A 14200-nucleotide genomic window follows, 5' to 3' on the forward strand; every position below is an offset into this window, starting at 1 on the left:
ACTGGCTGGCAGGCAGAAGCAGGCCAGCTGAAGGGGGGGGGGTGATCCACGCACGTGGGGAGGACACCACAATAATGTCACTTCTGGGTTTACCCTGGAAGCAATGGGATTGCCATAAAGTTTTTTGAGAAACACGCTAGAGCATCCCCATCACTTCCTGGGTAAACCCAGAAGCAACATTATTGTGGTGCGCGCGGATCACCCCCCAGCCCCACCACAACAAAACTCTCGCCAATGGTGAGGGGGTACCTGGCAACCATATTTGTGTGTGTGTGTGTGTGTGTGAAGTGCCTTCAAGTCACAGCCGACTTATGGTGACCCCTTTTGGGGTTTTCATGGCAAGAGACTAACAGAGGTGGTTTGCCAGTGCCTTCCTCTGCACAGCAACCCTGGTATTCCTTGGTGGTCTCCCATCCAAATACTAACCAGGGCTGACCCTGCTTAGCTTTTGAAATCTGATGAGATCAGGCAAGCCTGGGCCATCCAGGTCAGGGCGCAACCATATTTACAACATTGTTAAACATTTACCTCACTCTGATGCATCTCTTGACTGGCATTGTCCTCTGACCTTGTGGGGGAGAGTTCTTGGTTGCTAAATGGTTGTACAAAATGGGAGTCTGTATCAGGAGCTGTATGTTTATTCAGTGGGCAAATTTCAGGTGTGAGAAACTGCATTGTGTAGGAAAGGCTTGAACTTCCTCTTCCTGGTCCTGGTCTCCATCGTCCTGATCTGAATCAGAGCCCTCTATACTGGTGGTATTTAAAGGGAGAAAATGCTATGGCATCCATACATGGAATGCTTATCATCTCATTTGGTTTGGCCCTTATTCGTGAATCCATTGCTTTAAGGAAGTTTTCTGTGCTTCTGTCTCCACATGAAAGAAATGTAATTAATGCATTAAAAATGGAAATAACATGAAGATAAGTACTCTTGATGTACTGTAGGCCAGAACACTCAAGCGCTGGATGGGGGTCCTCTGGTAATTAAGCAATCCAGTAAAGACCTGATCATAATTATAGTGGCTTTGCTAATTGCTCTCTTCTTGCTGCAAATGTTTTCAAGTTCCTTCATTTCTCAACTTTGCTCATAGTTATTGTCTGTGTTGATGTTGATTTCACATACCTTTTTTCAAGAAGCAAAGCCTGTCCAACCTCATCCTTGTTTCTTTTTGAAGCAGCATCTCATGGGGCAGTGATTTAGAAACTCCCCCCTGCATTTTATTTAGTTCACTTTTAAATAAAATTATACAGAAAAGCAGCTTACAAAAATAATGACAATAAAAAAATCAAATCTCAAAATAAAAAGCATAATAGAAAATGAGAGCAGAGTAATAATAATGGAGCCAAATCACATCACATCACATCACAAATCCAAATCACATCCTACATTGTGGATTAAAACCTTATCTGAATAAAAATTTACAAATGGAAGGAGCTGAGTGAGAAAACCCTGGGCATTTCATTGCGGTTTGTAAAGACAAGATGCTGTCACAGAAAAGGTATTATCTAAACCCTAATCAGTCAAAAGATGAGGAAGCGCCTGCAGGCGGTGATTGTTGAAACATGTAAGGCCAAGTATGTATAGGGATTTAAAGGTGACAACCAGCACCTTAGATGGGGGCAGAACCTATTTGGGAGCCTTTACAGGCAACCAAGTATAAATGTTGTGATGTGATGTCACCCCATGGGTCAGTAATGATCTGGTGCTTGCACAACTACCTTTTGCTTTCCTTTCCTTTTTTTAACTTCAATAAAAACATGGCAGAGACATTTTTCAGGGGTGGCCCCTTCCAGAATGCATGAGAGTAATCTAAAATATCATTTAAAAATTATTCTGTTTTAGGGATGCCAGCCAACAGGTGGACCTGGGAATCCCCCGGAATTACAGCTCATAGCCAGACTACAGATATCAGTTACCCTGGAGAAAATGGATGCTTTGTAGGGTGGATTGTATTACATTATACCTCATTGAGGCCTCTGTTCTCCCCAGGCTTCACTCCCAAATCTTTAGGAGTTTCCTAACCTGGATCTGGCAACCCTACTCCCCCATCCCCTGCTGGTGGCTGGGGGTGGGGGGAAGACTGGCAACCCTACTCGGTTTCATTTATTGCACTCCTATTCCACCTTTCTCCTAAGAGAGGACTTGAGGCAATTTATAGTATCTTGTAGCCAACAAAAGGGCCGATGGAATTCCCATGTCCTTCCTACCTTTGCCATTTCTATCAAGCCCTGGAATGATTATTCATTGGTTTATGAGATCTAAATGGATGAATATCCACACAGATTTGGAGTCTGCAGCAAGGAAAAAAGAAGGGGAGGAGGTCATTCTTCCTTCTTGCATCAGCTCCTCAGGCATACAAGTCATGAGGCTAATCATCCCTGCAGGTCCCAAGACCCCAGGAATAATCTTTCCAATGTTAAAAAATGAACTGAAGAGGAATGCAGGGAAGCTCTGTGTACCTTCAATTGGCTCATATCTAATGAAATGTCAATGATGCATCTGCATGATTCACTTCCAGTGTCACAGTTTGACTCTTTGGTTTTTTCCAAGAGTAGCATTGTTGCTGAGCTTTGCAGAAATATGTCTCCTCCCTTACTGGGATATGTCTGGCTACTGCTTCTTGCTCACAGGGGTGGCAAAGAATTGTCTACTGGAGGCAGACAATCAGTATCCCACATACAGTGATTGTTTCTCCCATCTTTGAATAATTTCTACCCTTCCATGATGTTTGAGGAAGCCATCTTCCGAGAAGATTGACGGTAGGTGGGTCTGAATGCAAGAACCCGTTGTGTGCCTCAGAAGGAAAAAAAGCAAGAAAAGTAGTATTATTCTTTAACCAGTTGGCATCTCAGCCAAGCTCATCTCAGCCAAGCTCTTTGTTGCCTTTGTCTACAGCCCTGGCTGAACAGTCCCTCCAACTGATGGTGTTTTCACCTTTCCCTCAGGTCACTAAGTTGTTGTGAAACTCTTGGGTTTCATGGCTTCCTCCTATAACCTCAGAGAAATGAAAAGGAATGAAGACTGATGAAGGAAAATGAGTCAGTTCGCAAATTAAGCTATGTTTGTCTCTCTAGGTTGATGTTGTGCTGCTTTAAGTGGCTTTACATTTACAGTGGCTTGGATTCCTGCTACTGAAAGCAAATGGTTTTATTGACCTACAGTTTTCAATCACTGCTGAAACAGCTGGAGAGGGACAGTGACAACAGCGCCATTAAATTCCAGAAAACAATAAATTGGCATTATTGGCACAGACATTAAATATCTTGATATGTGGAGCCAGAGCTTTGCTAATATCACTACATTTGTTCAGCTTTTGCTGACACATGTTTCATCATGACAAGGTATTGAGGAATCTATTAAATTTATAACATATTTGGACAATGTCATATGTCATCTCATTGATGAAAACATTGTTTTGTTGTTGTTTTTTTGGGTCTTTTGGTGCCAGGATTTGAAGTACTAGAAATGAGAAGTGGAAATAGATTTAGGAAAGATAGGGCAGCTTATGTGGAAAGAGGTCAAGTCTGTGCTCTCTCTCTTCACTGTGAAACTGAAATAAATTTCAAATTGTGGATGGTTTGTGTTTTGTTTTTTTAAAATAATTTGTATTCTGTGTTCACCTGTTGGTTTTAACCTGGAAGGACTTGGGCTGCCCATGAACTTGTTACCTGAGGGACTTGCTTCTTTGTTAGAACAGCTAGGAGTCTCTGCCCTTGCTGGCTACAGACTGCCTTGGCCTCACTTGGTCTGCCTGTTCTTTATATAACTGGAACTCGGTGTGGCATAATGAATCAGAAGCAAAATAACTTTTAGTTGCTTGCAGAAGATAAGGGCTTTTGGAGACCAGAAAGCCATAGATCAGAACCATTCTTTTGTGTCTATATAAAGTGAATTTTACATCCACTAGTTTTAAACAGGGCCAAATTTTGAACTGAGGTAAATGTTGAAGAATCAGCAATATTGGCTCTGCCTTCTAATTTGCACCTACGTGAAGTGAGACACGAAGAGAGGGCATTTCATTTTCTCTCTATGTGAACAATAACAGTAGGCTCTGCTAACTGTTCCCTTGTTCTGTGTCACAGATGTTCACTCCCCCTAGACATGCTAAGGTATAGGCAAGCGGAGTTTAGGCTTACAAGGAACTGAGCTTTCTTTGTGGCTCATATACAGGTGTTTACCATGTTATGTTGTATGATCATGCATTCAGGTTGTATAAGTGTGCAGTTGTTTGACTGAATGTTTGAACAACACATGTTCATTCCAATTTTCTGTCCCAGGACAAAAACTGGAGGTCTTGCATGTAGTTGTAGAAGACTTCAGCATGAATGTATACACACGTGTGCATGTGTGTGTGTGTGTGTGTGTGTGTGTGTGCAGCTAAGAAGAATGAAACATTAAAAGTATGAAAAGGGTTTCTAGGAAGGAAGATCTTTTTAACTATATCTTGGATTCCTAATAGGGCCAAATCCTTTATTCCTGTTCATACTAAAAGGAAATAGGATGAAGAGCCTTCTCATGTCTTCTCATACAGTAGAAAATGGTGGGTGCATAATAAAGCAATGTTGGGGATTAGGAGGGAAGTCTGTTGGGGCCATATTGAGTCTCTGGGATGCCCGTTGTTGGTCCTTTCAGGAATGGAAACAGTTAGCTTTATGCTGAGATCCTTCCAACCTGAACAGAGATCTCACGATTTATGTGGGTGTAGACCTACAAAAATGCGTAGAGAAAACAAAACAGTTGGCCAAAGACTTTGCTGAACAAAAGGCATTAAAGGCTATTTGCTCTGGTCCCCTTATTAGTAAAGCTTCTGAGGAGAAAATACTTGTGACCCTGAAAAGCGTGTGGTACAAGTAATTGTGGTTACAGGCAAAGAGGGGGAAGGGAGAACTCCTTTTTAAGCACATGTTTTGAGGGTTCCTCTGTATGTCTGTGATGGATGGACCAGTAACACTTGGTTACTAGAGAGGATTAAGCTGTCAACCAAGTAGCTGTGAGTTTTTGAATGGTTGTTGAGTCTTGTGCATTCATGTTACTGGAATGATGTCTCAATGTTGTCATATGATCTAACCTACAGTACATGATGATGGTTTCGATATCCATCTCTCAGAACAGTATTCTGACAGCACCACTCCTGCCTGTACAGTGAAAGTACAGGACCAGGCAGGAGCTTCTCCCCACATCAATGTTAACACAGTTTCCTGAGGATTGGTGTCAACATGGAGAGGAGCTGCACAATGTGGGCTCCTCTTGTGTGGTCCAGTGCTTCTCAGATTATCCTTGTGGCATGGGAAGAAGCAGTAGCTCCCATGGCACCAAGCAACATGACCACAGGACATTTGTGGCCACTTGCTTTGGGATTTGCTTTGGGATATGGGATTTAGACAAAAGTGTCTTCATATGTCAACATGACACCATCCTAGTGAGCAGGTTCCAATTGGTTTGGGCCACATGCTTACAGTTTCCAGGAAAGGGTGTATAAACATGGGCATCTCCTTTACAGGTTACGTGGCTTAATTACCTCAGCCATTCATCCTCAAAGGAAATTAAGCATCATGTGCATTCCAAGTTGAGTGCTCTTCATCAGGGTTACAGTCAATCTTTAGAAAAGATTTCATGCATAAATCTTTTTGGGCTTCTCTGTTCCAGACAAAGAGATACCTCTGAACAGATCTTTGAGCAAAGTTGGCTTGAAATGCATTGGCCCCTTAATTCCCTAATAAATTTTGGCAGCATTTGTAATGTGGCATTCTGTTTCTGTGCTCTTACTGAACATAAAAGCATTTAGTTTTTCCAGAGGGTTAGAACTTGTACATGGATCCCATCTCAGTTTCCATGCTGCTGAACGAGAGCCAAATCAGCAGCTGATACCACTGGGTAGGTTATGCCTTTTGGGGGCTTGTGCATGTAGAAACTTGTTTAAAATTGCTAAGGTGATCAACTGGAAATGGGAAAAATCCCCATTCAGATGATATGTTCCACTTGAGAGGGACCATGTAGCTGAGGGAGCACCTTTACAACTTTAACCTCCCATTTTACACACTTTATCACATTTCAGCCAATACACCATCTCTTCTTTGTCACAATGCTGTTATATCTCCCTGCTTCCACCATGACATATTTCAAAGATGCAGTAGAGTAGCTGTTCATTTTTAATTCTATCCACTGCTAGGCTGGGGTTCATCTGAATTTGCAGTGTAGATTGTACCCTCTTTCCAATCTTGGAAACTCTTTTTCAGGATTTTTTTTAAAGTGATAGGCCACTTATTACAGCCAAATCAACCATAATGCCTCAGGGCCAATGACTATAAAAGAGTCCTCTCCCCACCCCCATCTCAGCATGGGTCTACACATAAAGCATATTATAATGGGCAAAGTCCTGAGATTTCATGTACCACTTCAGATTGCAGATGGAACAACTACGTTTTGAGTGTTTCCTCATGTAAAAACTCCCTGCGAGTAAACAACAAGTGCAACACAGAGAAGATATATCATGGCCCCGGCGCATTATCTATCACAACTTGATGCCCATCAAACTAGAAGAGCTTTCACTCTGGCCAGATGTGAGGCTATGCCCTCTGCTGTACTTGAAGGAAAATATTTTAAAAACTCCATACTTAGAGAGACCACCCAAGTACAATGGATGAGGTAGAAATGATGGTACATGTCTTTTTTCAGAGTCCGTACTACACGGCATTGAGGGATAAGTTTGTTTCTCCTTTGTTAACTAAACTCCCGGAATGCTCAGAGTGGGCATGGTTGGAAAAGTTATTAATTGATGGAAATCCCATTATTTCGAAGCAAGTGGCCAAAGTGTGTGTTTATGCGGTCAAAGCTCGAAGCAAGAAAAGGGTTGCTGGAAATGATAAAGAATAGTATTAATTATAGATCTTCCCTTTTTATTGTTTTATACTGTTTTACATAGAATTTTTTTTATAAGGTATTAGCTTGTATATTAGCTTTTATATAAGGTATTAGCCATAAGACAAAGAGCCCTGTGGCGCAGAGTGGTAAGCTGCAGTACTGCAGTCCAAGCTCTGCTCACAACCTGAGTTCGATCCCAACTGAAGTTGGTTTCAGGTAACCGGTTCAAGGTTGACTCAGCCTTCCATCCGAGGTCGGTGAAATGAGTACCCAGCTTGCTGAGGGTAAAGGGAAGCTGACTGGGGAAGGCACTGGCAAACCATCCTGTAAACAAAAGTCTGCGTAGAAAACTTTGGGGTGTGACGTCACCCCATGGGTCAGGAATGACCCGGTGCTTGCACAGGGGACCTTTACCTTTTACCTTTATTAGCTTGTTAGACTTGTAGCATAGAAACTGTATTTTGATATTTTCTGGCCTATGACTGCAGTAAATTTATTATTATTACACAGAGAAGACTGGGTAGAACCTTGGCTTCTGATGATCTAAGTTTGTTATTTGCAGATTTCTTTTCCACTGGGGGACCATTCAGAAGTGTCACTCTTCTCCTTCAGCCTGAAATGGTACCATCTACTTTACCACCTCAGGATTTACTCCTCATCCTGTTTCATGTATAAGTCCAACTTTTACTGAATGAAACATATTGAAAAACATGGTGGTGGATAGTCTGTCTGGAAGAGCTAACACTAAAGGAATATATATATATATATATATATATATATATATATATATATATATATATATATATATATATATAAACAGCATTACAAAATAGAATCAGAATGCTAGCAAATACATTTCTGATAAAATAAATAATACATAAGTTCAAGCACAATTGCTGGTGGGGGTGGAACTGGTGGGGGGAAATGTTTAGAATTAAAGCTCCCACTTCTGTTTTAGCAGGGTGACAGAAATAAAGTGAGTGTATGTTATATAAGTAATTTATTTGTGCATCTTGGCATTGCAGCACTAATAGGCTGGCTGCCAGGTATTCTGGGCTGCAGTTTGTCATGTCTGACTTTTTAGTCCTTTTCAAGCAATTGAAGAAATGGCCTTCTGCAGGCTGTCAGTGACAGATACCGGCTCACTCACATAGATAAAGCTCAATTAGCTCCCGGAGAAAGCATCTTTTAAAAATGCAATGAGCTGCGCCGTGAAAGATAGGTAGACAAGTGTTACACTGAAACAAAATAAAATGTTAACGCGGATGAGCAAGCAGAGTCACCGGGCGCGTTGCTGGTGCGTCGCTCCTCTGTGTGCTCTGAAAAACTCTGAAGCAATTCACCTTTAAGGAGCCCTCACTGAAAGTTTTTTGTTTCAGTCATCTTCAAAGACTTTTAGTACTATCCCTTTGTGCGCTTGGCCGTGGAATATTCCTGTAATGTGTTCTGGAACAATGTAGTTACCCCCAGGACAAGAAAGTTGGAACAGCTTTTCGAAGATCTGTTTTTTGAAGAAAGGAGAGAACAGAGGACTGGAATTTTGCAGGGTCTATTTGAGATATTTATCATTCATTCCTGTGCTAGCAGGCAAATGTTGTCAGAGTTTGAAGTTTAAGTTTTATAGCCCAGCATCCTTATGTGGGTAGCATTCTTGCTATTTTATCCATCCTTGCGATAACCAGTAACCATTTCCCCCCTTTTACAGAGGGGATTAAAGTGTGGAGTTTATGTCATCTCTACCCTGCTATCAGTCTATCATGCTGCCTTCTGCAGAATGCCATTTCTTTCTCCTTTTCAATACCCGTGTCAGGTTGGTAAAGTACTTACTTGTTATGTTTGCACCCCCTCCTTCCTCCAAGAAGCAAAGGATGGTACAGATCCAATTTTCCTCACAACAACTCTGGCAAAACCTGTTGGTCCAGTGAGCTTCATAGTGCACAGGAGTTTGAACCCTGCCAAGTACACCATGCTACCAACAACACAACATATTAATCTGTCTTACACTGGGTCGATATAAGGCATGCTTCCTGAGGGTCAGTATAAGGCATGCTTCCCTAGTTCAGTCTTGTTTACTCTGACTAGATGTGATGAGAAAGAGCTGTTCTAATACCTGCTATCTTTCACTGGAGATGCCGAGGGTTGAACCTGTGACCTGCATGTAAACGTGTCTTCTGTCACATGCGTATGCTTACATTTGCATTGTTGTACCCATTGTCATCAGTGAGACAAAGGATATGCTTGCAGGTAATTCACATGCTTAATTATCTTGCTGACCAGTAGTCCAATCCCATTCATGTTTACTTGGCAAGGAAATTCTAGTTAACTTAATGGGTTTTCTCTCAGGTAACTCAGGAGTGTCTTGAGGTGTTGTGGCTCAGTAGAGAAAGTTTCTACACTAAGGCATTGATTGAATGCTGATAATATGCAAATTTTTGTCAGGAAGGGTGTTATAGGGGGATGACACAATAAAAATGAGCATTATAGATCTTCACTGCCTTCTGATATATGTTTATTGTACAGCCTGGTGCAGATAAATGATTCACATTTTATGTTATACTGAAATCTGAACTTCTGTAAATCTGATTTGGATTGCAAGAACAGAACTCCATCTAATAAAAATTCCCCCTTCATAAACGGTTAGCTGAATTAATGCATAGGGCCTGTTTAAAAGATTAATGGCATGTATTGATGGAAAATCAAATCTAGGTGTTTTATTTTCTTGGATTGTCAAACACTTGACATTTCATTTGCTAGTCTTTTCAACATAACTCCTTACAACACACTTTATAAAGCAAAAAGAGAAGTGATACATATTTATATGCCACACAATTTGGGACATAACAAGAACCATATCATGATGCTAGAGAGGAAAACAAATGCTGCTTACATACTTTAAATGCTTTACATACTTATTTCAAACTTGATTTTTGGAGGGTTGGATTCACCATTGAGATTGTGCTGTTTCCAAATCAATTAGAAGTCTTTTCTCAATTAAGAGCCAAGTTATTTGTATCAAAGTTAATTGTTGGAATAGGAATAGTTTTGGAGAGAGGCTGTGGAAAGCCAGCAAATTATGTTTCAACAATTGCAGGATGGCTGAGGAAAATATTGGACATTGCCAAAAGAGACAGATGTCAGGAGATGTAAGAGACTGAATTAAACAGATAAGTTTGAGAATAGATTGTCTCCTTTTGTGAATTACTGGAATGTTCAAAAAAGAACATTAGAACATTGAATCTTTTCCATGAAAATTAAAAATAAAAAAACCCTGAAACCTTTAGCAGTTTCCTAACACCTATTCTTTTTGAGGATGGAGCATGTTAATTCCTTCACAAACATGCAGGCAGAGGTCCCAATGTAGCATTGGGCCTTAACTGTGCAAAAGCAGGCTTCTACGTGTGAATTCTTTATCTTGTCAGGAGAATGCTGAATTTCATTTGAAATCTGATGCCATGTTATGTGAGCTCAATCCAATAGCCAAGGCTGTGCATTGTGTAGCCCTATAAAATATAGATGCAATCATACCGCTTAGGGAGTGAGAGCTGAATTTAGCCCCTGGACTCACCTGTACCCAGCAAACATCTGCATGATGCAATTTCAATTTACTTTACAGGGCCTATACATGTACACTTTGGTCAGACTCAGAGACAAACAATATTACTACTAAGCAGCCACTACAGACATATTGAACACATGAACGCATGATGCTGCCTTATACTGAATAAGACCCTTGGTCCATCAAAGTTAGTATTGTCTACTCAGACTGGCAGTGCTCTCCAGGGTCTCAGGCAGAGGTCTTTCACATCACCTACTTGCCTAGTCCCTTTAACTGGAGATGCCAGGGACTGAACCTGGGACCTTCTGCATGCCAAGCAGATGCTCTATCACTGAACCACAGCCCCCTTCTGTCATTTGCAGTTCTGACATTCTCATTCATCATTTTCTCAGGAAAGAAAATTAGTGGATCCTAAATCTTACATGTTGTCACAGCTATGTATACACTGAGAACTCTTGAACCTTGTAATAGTGAGTTCCCAGTTTCTTAGGACTTCTCTGGGTAAGCAATAATTTGCTGGCAATGCCCCATCTTGGCCTCAAATCAGAAGCCGGAAAGAACCAGGAAAGTATGGGATTTCTGTGTGAAGTGCAAAAGAAAATGACAACACTTTGAAAAGAGTAACTGCCATGTTGGTATCATTGCGCTAAATAGTTGATACATTTCAGTAGCAAGGAAAAGCTGGGCGGATAGCCTGCTTTGCAGCCCAAACGCAACACAAATTGGGAGAAGCCAGGAAGAATCCCTTCCCTCCTTGACAACCCATCCGTGTTTGAACACCACCCTGTTTAGTTAGTGGACCCAAACATTTTTGCCATGACATGTGTGTCTCCACTTTAGAGTTCCTTGCTGAGTGGCTACCCAGCACAAATCTGGGCACAGTGCCCTTGCTTCTGTCTATGAGAAAATGGAAGAATACTACCCAAAACAGCATGAAAAGCAGAAAAGCAGGGATCAACAACCTTGGGCCCAGGGCCAAATCCAATTTCCTCATGTATTTCAGCTATCTTCCAGTTGCCAGCCCAGAGGCATCAGAAATTTGTGGAGTGAAGTGGTGGCAGTCCACTTTGGGAAAGATCTAGCTTTCCATCCTCTACCTGTATCCTTTTCAAAAAATCCCACTTGTAAAACTAATTGCTGAGCAAAATGAGAGGTTTTTTTTTTTTTAAATGCTTGGTTTCATGCTGGAAAATACAGACATGCATTTGCTTGTCGAGCTTTTCCTGAATTTCTCCATTGAATTCCAGAATTCACTGGATCTCAGAGTGGCCATCCAAAGTATTGAAATAGGATCTGGTATGGTTGGTCTCAACATGTGAGACAAGGCTTAGCTCAGCCTGAAGACATTGTGGAAACTTCCCAGTTTGCCAGCAAATTCTAGTAATTCTAGTAGTTCAAGTTCACTTTGGATTTCATCATATTGGCCCTCCAAGGAGCCGAAGACAATAAGTTGGATATGTATAATGGAGACCCTACGTATTTGTGAATTGCGTCAGAGAAGGTATGTGTAAGAGGTAGTAGGACCCCTCGGTAAGGCAAAAGAGAAACTTCAAAGGAGAGGAAGATGGAATCTTGCTTGATTTTTATTCCTTTTGATGTTTAACCTTATCTGTTGCTAGCCTGGTTCACACATACAATAGAAAGGAGGTAGAATACTAAGGTAATAGAATGGCCTATGCCACTTCAGACTGTAGTTGGGGAATCACTTAATAATAATAATAATAATACTTCCCCTCACAAAAAGCTCCATGAAAACAGAAATGAACTGGGCTACAACCTGTCTCCTGATGTGCTGTTTGTAGCAGTTGGCATGTGTAGGAGAAGAATTCAAAAGTGGTATCCCCCATCTACATTCAGGAGGGATACCATCTATTCTGCCATTTCAGCTTTCTGTTGCCTTATTGCTATCTTAGTCTGCTGCAAGTGTACAGCAGAGATGTCTGTGTTCCTGATTATTTCAGTTGCATCTCTTATACTCTCCCCATCCTCGATATCTGCCTGCCTTTTGTTTCTTTTTACATTATCTATAGCTCCTGTTTCTCTATTGCTTTTTATGTTCCTCTTCCTGCATATGGGTGTCTCTCACCTCACCCCCCCAATCCCTGGACTGCAGCCCTCCTTGTTCTCTGGTTTTTGCAGGCTTGAGGAAACAATATTACAGTAAAAGCTTTGTTGTTTGGCACTTGATTATCCAGAACAGTTAACTGGCATTGTTTGGAGACCCGGCTCCTCCCTCTCAGCTACCATACCTCTGTGTCATTGGGTGCATGTACACCCCATTCCCGCCTCTCCAGCCATCCAGCTTGATATCTCAGCCATTGCTGCACTTCTGACAGCTAGTATTGCCAGCTGATGTCATTCTTAGCCTGTCTTGAGCTGTGTGTGTGTGTGGGGGGGGGCAGGGGGTCCAAGGAAGCAGGGCTGCTTTTCTGCCTGCTCTGTAAGATGGCTCCATGGCTGGGGGAGAAGGGTCCTTCCAGGTGTGAGGCCTGTTGCCATGGCATCCCTAATGGAATGGATGCTGCAGATTCCTTTGGGTGTGAGAAAGGGCAAAGCAATAAGCTTGAGTATCCAACACATTTGATTAACTGGAAACCCCCTTTACCCATGGGTGCCTGGTGACAAAGCTTATTTAGCATTAATGTGACTGCATTGGAGTGTACATACAGAGATACTGCAAGAGCTACAGAAATAATATAAGATAGGTCAGTATTCTTTATGGAGATTGGGGGTAGGTAGGCTGTTGCTTGTCCTGGATCACCTAATGGAGTCATGGCAGAGGGCAGCTTCAGCCTGCGGACTTCCTAATTTTTATCTCTCTTAGCTACAGAACTATATCAGCTGTTAAGATTTGGATGGAGGGAAGTGATGAGTGAGAGTCTATTTTCTTACATGAAGAAGATCTAGAATGGAATCTTAGATGTAAAAGTTATGAAACACCACTAGAGGACCAGTCTCTTGCTATGTATTACACCACTGGCGATGTGTGAATGAAATGGAACGTACACTTCCTTAGCAGCATTCATTAGTGATGATTGTCAGAAATGTCTAAGAAAAACTCATTATCTGTGGTACTTGTCCATGTAGGGCTGGTCCAGGATTTTTCTACCATGCACATTCATTAAGCCAGCGAAGATGTTACTCACCAGATCACAAGGATCAGTGGGGAAAGGCATGTTTGTAACCTGTTATACGTGATTAGGATAAAAGTCCTGGAGGAAACCATGTTGGTGTGCATACATCACTAAAAGGCCACAAAATGAAGGAGATTTTTACCATGCACTTTCATGAATAAGTGAATTAAATGTTACAGGTGCTGCATCATGACATTAATATGGACTACAGTCAGGGAAAACTGCAATAAGATTACCCTGGTCTTCACAGTAAGTTGGTAAGTAGTAAGTAGGTAAGTTGGTGAGCTGGGGATGGGAAGTTTGAGTGTAACGTTTAGACAGTAGTAAGCATGCACTAGATTTATAAATGAGGCAGTAATAGATTGGTACTGATAGTGGTTAGAAAAGGCTGTGTTATCTCCCTTCCTTACTCTACCTTCCAAGGAAGAATAAAATACCGGTAACCCAGAACTGAAATAAAAATGCTCCTAAACAGCAAATTCCTTGTGAGTTCCAGGTCAGGTTGAATTTTAATAGCAGAGTTATAAGGTTCTGCATTGAGGGTTTTATGTCCTAAAACTGCTGACACAAACTTTAACTGCTGCAATGCAAATGGTGGCACTCTAATAAAAGAAGCAAGGGAGGTTTCAATATGTTGTCTAAGAGCTT

The sequence above is a fragment of the Euleptes europaea genome, chromosome 4, assembly GCF_029931775.1.
Source record: "Euleptes europaea isolate rEulEur1 chromosome 4, rEulEur1.hap1, whole genome shotgun sequence".
Taxonomy (NCBI): domain Eukaryota; kingdom Metazoa; phylum Chordata; class Lepidosauria; order Squamata; family Sphaerodactylidae; genus Euleptes; species Euleptes europaea.